The 5,984-nt window shown below is 39.2% G+C and overlaps 1 non-coding gene across 1 annotated transcript; it reads left to right on the forward strand.

Annotated features, from left to right (window-relative positions):
* Positions 1-4,088: 4,088 nt before the first annotated feature.
* LOC111723493 lies at positions 4,089-4,196 on the forward strand. The gene has a single exon (XR_002772020.1). It is a non-coding gene; the product is annotated as a U6 spliceosomal RNA (small nuclear RNA).
* Positions 4,197-5,984: the final 1,788 nt, after the last annotated feature.

A 5,984-nucleotide genomic window follows, 5' to 3' on the forward strand; every position in this document is an offset into this window, starting at 1 on the left:
AAAGAAAAGAAATTACAAGGATGCTCCAAGAGGAAAGGAGTGGTGAGGGGTAGGCCTGGAGAGGTAGCCTGGCATTTCCCGTGTATGCTGTAGTAAGAAAAGGGGCAGAGAGACCAGTTAGGGAGCTACTGGTGTGTTAAGAGTGAGGTGGAGTTGGAGGGGAAGAATTACAAAAGTAGAATCCACAGGGTGTAGTCATCAGATGCATTTAGGATCACGACATTCACTGAGATGCAGAATACAGATGGAGGAACAGAATCATGGTGAGGAAAGGATTAGAGGTGAGTTTAAAATTAGAAACCTAAGCAAATATCACCCTGATCCCCAAACCAGGAAAGGACCCAACAAAGAAAGAAAATTATAGACCAATATCATTAATGAATATCGATGCAAAAATATTCAGTAAGATCTTAGCAAACAGAGTTCAAAAAAACATCAAAAAAATTATACACCATGATCAAGTTGGTTTTATTCTGGGGTTACAGGGTTGGTTCAACATACACAAATCTATTAAATATAATACATCATATCAATAAAGTAAAAAAACAAAGACCATATGATTCTCTCAATTGATGCAGAAAAAGCATTTGATAATATCCAGCATCCTTTCATGATCAGAACACTTAAGAAAATAGGCATAAAAGGGACATTTCTTAAATTGACAGAGGCCAGCTACAGCAAACCCACAGCCAATATCATATTGAATGGTGTAAAACTGAAAACATTTCCGCTCAGATCAGGAATGAGGCAAGGATGCCCCTTCTCCACTGCTATCCAACTTAGTAATGGAAATCTTAGTTATCGCAATTAGGCAAGAGAAGGCAATCAAGGGTATCCAAATAGGGTCAGAGGAGATCAAACTCTCACTCTTCATGGATGATATGATCCTATACCTGGAAAATCCCAGGGATTCAAATAAAAAACTCTTAGAAGTGATCAAAGAATACAGCAGCATCTCAGGATACAAAATCAATACTTATAAGTCAATAACTTTTATATATGCAACAATAGTCAAGCTGAAAATATAGTCAAGGATCTATTCCTTTTACAGTAGTGCCAAAGAAGATGAAATATCTGAGAATTTACCTAACAAAGGACATGAAAAATCTCTATAAAGAGAACTATGAAACTCTGAGAAAAGAAATAGCTGAAGACGTTAACGAATGGGAAAACATACCATGCTCATGGCTGGGAAGAATCAACATTGTTAAAATGTCCATACTATCCAAAGCAATCTTCAGATTTAATGCAATCCCTGTTAAAGCACCATTGTCATACTTTAAAGAGCTTGAAAAAATAGTGGTTCATTTTATATGGAATCAGAAAAAAACCTTGAACAGCAAATACATTACTCAGAAATAAAAACAAATCAGAAGGTATCACATTAACAGACTTCAGACTATACTATAAATCTACAGTGATCAAAACAGCATGGTACTGGCACAAAAACAAAGGTAAATTTATGGAACAGAATACAGAACCAAGAGATGAACCCAGCTACTTATTGTCATTTGGTCTTTGACAAGCCTATCAAAAATATTCAGTGGGGGAAAGACTCCCTATTTAACAAATGGTGCTGAGTGAACTGGCTGGTGACCTGTAGAAGCCTGAGATGGACTCCCACCTTTCACTATTAATAAAAATGGATTCTCACTGGATAAAAGATTTAAACTTAAGACATGAGGCTATAAAAATACTAGAAGAGAGTTCAGGGAAAACACTTGAAGAAATTGGCCTGGGAGAATATTTTATGAGGAGGATCCCGCGGACAATTGAAGCAACACTAAAAATACATTACTGGGATCTGATCAAACTAAAAAGCTTCTGCACAGCCAAGAACATAGTAAGTAAAGCAAACAGACAACCTTCAGAATGGGAGAAGATTTTTGCAGGTTATGCTTCCAACAAAGGTCTGATAACTAGAATCTACAGAGAACTCAAACTAATCAATAAGAAAAGAACAAATAACCCCATCTCTAGGTGGGCAAGAGATTTGAACAGAAACTTCGCTGACAAAGATAGGCACATGGCCTACAAACACATGAAAAAACATCATCCTTAATCATCAGAGAAATGAGAATCAAAACCACTTTGAGATATCATCTAACTCCAGTAACATTAGCCCATATCACAAAATCCCAAAACTACAGACATTGGTGTGGATGCAGAGAGAAGGCAACGCTTCTATACTGCTGGTGGGAATGCAAGCTAATCTGACCTTTTTGGAAAGAATTTTGGAGAATAGGGTGGCATCTGTGGCTCAAAGGAGTAGGGCACTGGCCCCATATGCCAGAGGTGATGGGTTCAAACCCAGCTCCAACCAAAAAAAAAAAAGAAGTTTGGAGAATGTTCAAGGAACTGAAAGTAGACCTACTGTTTCATCCTGCAATTTCTCTACTACCAGTAAGTATATACTCAGATGATCAAAAATTATTTTACAACAAATACATTTGCACCAGAACGTTTATTGTAGCCCAATTCATAATTGCCAAGACATGGAAACAGCCCAAATTCCCATTGAACCATGAATGGATTAACAAATTGAGGAAATGTACACCATGGAATACTATGCAACCATGAAAAAGATGGAGACTTCACATCTTTTATGTTTACCTGGATGGAGCTGGAACATATTCTTCTTAGTAAAGTATCTCAACAATGGGAAAAAAGTGTACAATGTACTCAATACTACTATGAAATCAATATATAATCACCTACACATTCATATGAATGGTAAAGCATAATCCAGAAAGTAGAAGGGAAGAGGAGAGAGAGGGGAGGGGAGGTGGGAGAATATTTGGGAGGACCTCACCTAATGTGCATGATGCAATGGTACATTTCAAAACTATTAAGAAAAGAGTGTAATTGTGATAGATGTATTACTTAGTTCAATGTAAGCATTTCACATTGTATATCAAATCAGTACACTGAAACCCATAAATGCCACAGTTATGATTTAATAAAAAAAAAAAATCAGAAACCTTAAAGATCAAGAAAATGCTCAGGAAAGAGCTGGATGCAATGGCATGAGCCAGGAATCTCAGCTGTGTGAGAGGATTGCTTGAGCTGGAAGTTTGAGACCAAACTGGACAACATAGTGAGATCCTATCTGAAAAACCAATAAACAAAAAAGAATAGCTAAGGAGAAAAGAACTGGCAGGGTGGGAAATTCTAAACTTCTTTTCCTATTTCTCACTTTCCTTTTACAGTTAAGCTTTCCAAAACATGTCTCTATCTTTGCTATTACTTCTTTCTGGTCTCACAGGTTCCCCCTTAAGCCACTTTTGGCATGACTTCTGTTCCTACTACTGCACTGAATATGCTCTTCCTAAATTCACCGATGACCTATTAACTGCTTTAATTGATATATGCATTTAAGTTTTACTATATTCGATGACTCTGCCACCTCCCACACCTTCAGCATTTGATTTTTATTTATTTATTTTTAATTTTGAGACAGTCTCACTTTTGTCCTCAATAAAGTGCTATGGCCTCATAACTCCCAGCAATCTCAAACTCCTGGGCTCAAGAGATCCTCTTGCTTCAGCCTCCTGAGTAGCTGGGACTACAGGTGCCCACCACAATGCCTGGCTTTTTTAGAAACTCTAAACTCTCAGTCTTTCTCAGAGTGGTCTTGAACTGAGGTCAAGCAATCTGCCTGCCTCAGCCTCCCAAAGTGCTGGGATTACAAGCATGAGCCATCACACCCGTCCTAGCATTTGATGTTGATGGCACTCTCTATCTGAAACTTCTTTTCTTTAATTTCTAGGCTATCCATAGCTTTCCATCCCCCCTTCCAGATCTGTGAATATACTGTAGTCTTTGTAGATTCTCTTCTTTTCCATCATCCAAATGTTCTGATTTCTAGGCTTGTTTGGTAGATATTAGAAGTTGACTCAATAAACATCCATTTTAACCTCCCCTCCCAAAGCTCTCTGCTACTATAGAGGCTGGAAAGATGAAATATTCATTTTTTAAAAATCTTTCTTTGAAGTTAGGAATGGCCATGGGGCACAATTTGGACCATGAGATATGGGTAGAAATCCTAGGAGAGAGTTTCCCTTTCCCATTAGAAAAACAACCTGACAGCACTTCACTGGGGCAGCACATACGCTAAAATTGGAATGATACAGAGAAGATTAGCATGGCCTCTACACAAGGATGACATGCAAATTCTTGAAGCATTCTATATTTCTGTACATGGCACACCTCTGGTTGCAGGACACAACTACAACAGGGACCTTACATACCAAATGCAAACAATGTAACCTAATTGTACCCTCATATTAATCTGAAGGGGAAAAAAAAGACAACCTGACAAAGGAAAGGTTTCTTTCTTTCTTTTTTTTTTTTTTGAGACATTCTTTTATTTGTCACCCTCGGTAGAGTGCTATGGTATCACAGCTCATAGCAACCTCAAAGTCTTAGGCTTAAGCAATTCCCTTACCTCAGCCCCCTGTTGTAACCCAGCCCTCTTTCCCCTGCCCACTCCTGTTCCCCCCCACCCTCTCCAGCCCATTTCCCTCCTCCTCCCTTCTCCCCCCAGAGTCGACTCCAGGAACAAGGCAAGTCCCTCCTCATCCCAGGGTGGCTGAGAATGTGCTTTCCAGCCACGTTCCCAGGCCCCCTTCTTCCTCCTAGGGTTGCCAAGAACAAGCTTCAGGTACAAGGAAAAAAGTCTCAAGTTTCATAAAGCCCCCAAGTTCTCAGTAGATGAACAATGGTGAAAAACTCACTGAGACTTGATTAATTACTGTTATATAACCATAACCATTGTGATATAAAATGTGTCCATTGTCAACTGAAACTGTATTAATTATTGTTCTATTGCTGTATCTATGACTACCTGAGTTGTAATCCCCCTTAACCAGCCACGTTTCACTTCTGTAATATGCTTACACAAAGCCTATAAAAGGTAACTCACACTCTTACCGGGTGCTGACTGTCTCTCAGAGCAGCAGCCCCTGCAGCAGGTAAAATAAATTACCAATTAATTAACCTAAGTGGGGGTCCGAGTCTATTTTTCCAGGTCCCCTAAGTTATTTCACCCCCCAAGTAGCTGGGACTACAGGTGCCCACCACAATACCCAGCTATTTTTAGAGACAAGGTCTCACTCTGGCTCAGGCTGGTGTTGAACCCATGAACTCAGGCAATCCACTCACCAGCCTCCCAGAGTGCTAGGATTGTACGCGTGAGCCACCATGCCCCGCCCATTCTTCCTTTTTCTTAGAACCTGTACCTGAAGTTTGAAGTGCAGCTGGAATCTTTTTTTTTCTTTCTTTTTTTCTTTTCTCCCTTCCCTTCCCTCTTTTTTGTGAGTCATGGTCCTTTTTTTTAGAATCTGTACCTAAAGTTGGAAGTGCAACTGGGATCTCTTCTCTTCTCTCCTCTCCTCTCCTCTCTTTTCTTTTCTTTCTTTTTTATGAGTCAAGATCTCCAGAGCTCAGCAGTTCAAGACCAGCCTGAGCAAGAGTGAGACCTCATCTCTAAAAATAACCAGGTGTTGTGGTAGGTGCTTGTAGTCCCAGCTACTTGGGAGGCTGAAGCAAGAGAAATGCTTGAGCCCAAGAGTTTGAGGTGGCATGAGCTATGATGCCACAGTACTCTATTGAGGGCGGCAAAGTGAGGCTCTGCCTCAAAAAAAAAAAAAAAAAGAAAAGAAAAGAAAAAAAAAATCCTAACTGATAAAATGTCTTGGACATTTATTCTCCTCATTTTCCCTTACGTTATAGGGAGGTCTTATCTACATCCTTGACTATAATCATCACCAGCATAGAGTTGACTTATAAACTCCACATCTGTGTCCAGAACTTTCCACTGAGTTTTGGACTCTACTCAACATTTCCACTTAAATGTCTGCATCAATGGAATTGAATGTATGCAAATTTCCTTATGCCTTCCAACTTAAAATACCAAGCTGGAAGTTTGAGCATAGCAAACATCTTATTGTTTTAATTTTGTTTTTTTAATTATTATTATTATT

The sequence above is a fragment of the Otolemur garnettii genome, unplaced genomic scaffold (genome assembly GCF_000181295.1).
Source record: "Otolemur garnettii isolate 467f Iridium unplaced genomic scaffold, OtoGar3 scaffold00011, whole genome shotgun sequence".
NCBI lineage: Eukaryota > Metazoa > Chordata > Mammalia > Primates > Galagidae > Otolemur > Otolemur garnettii.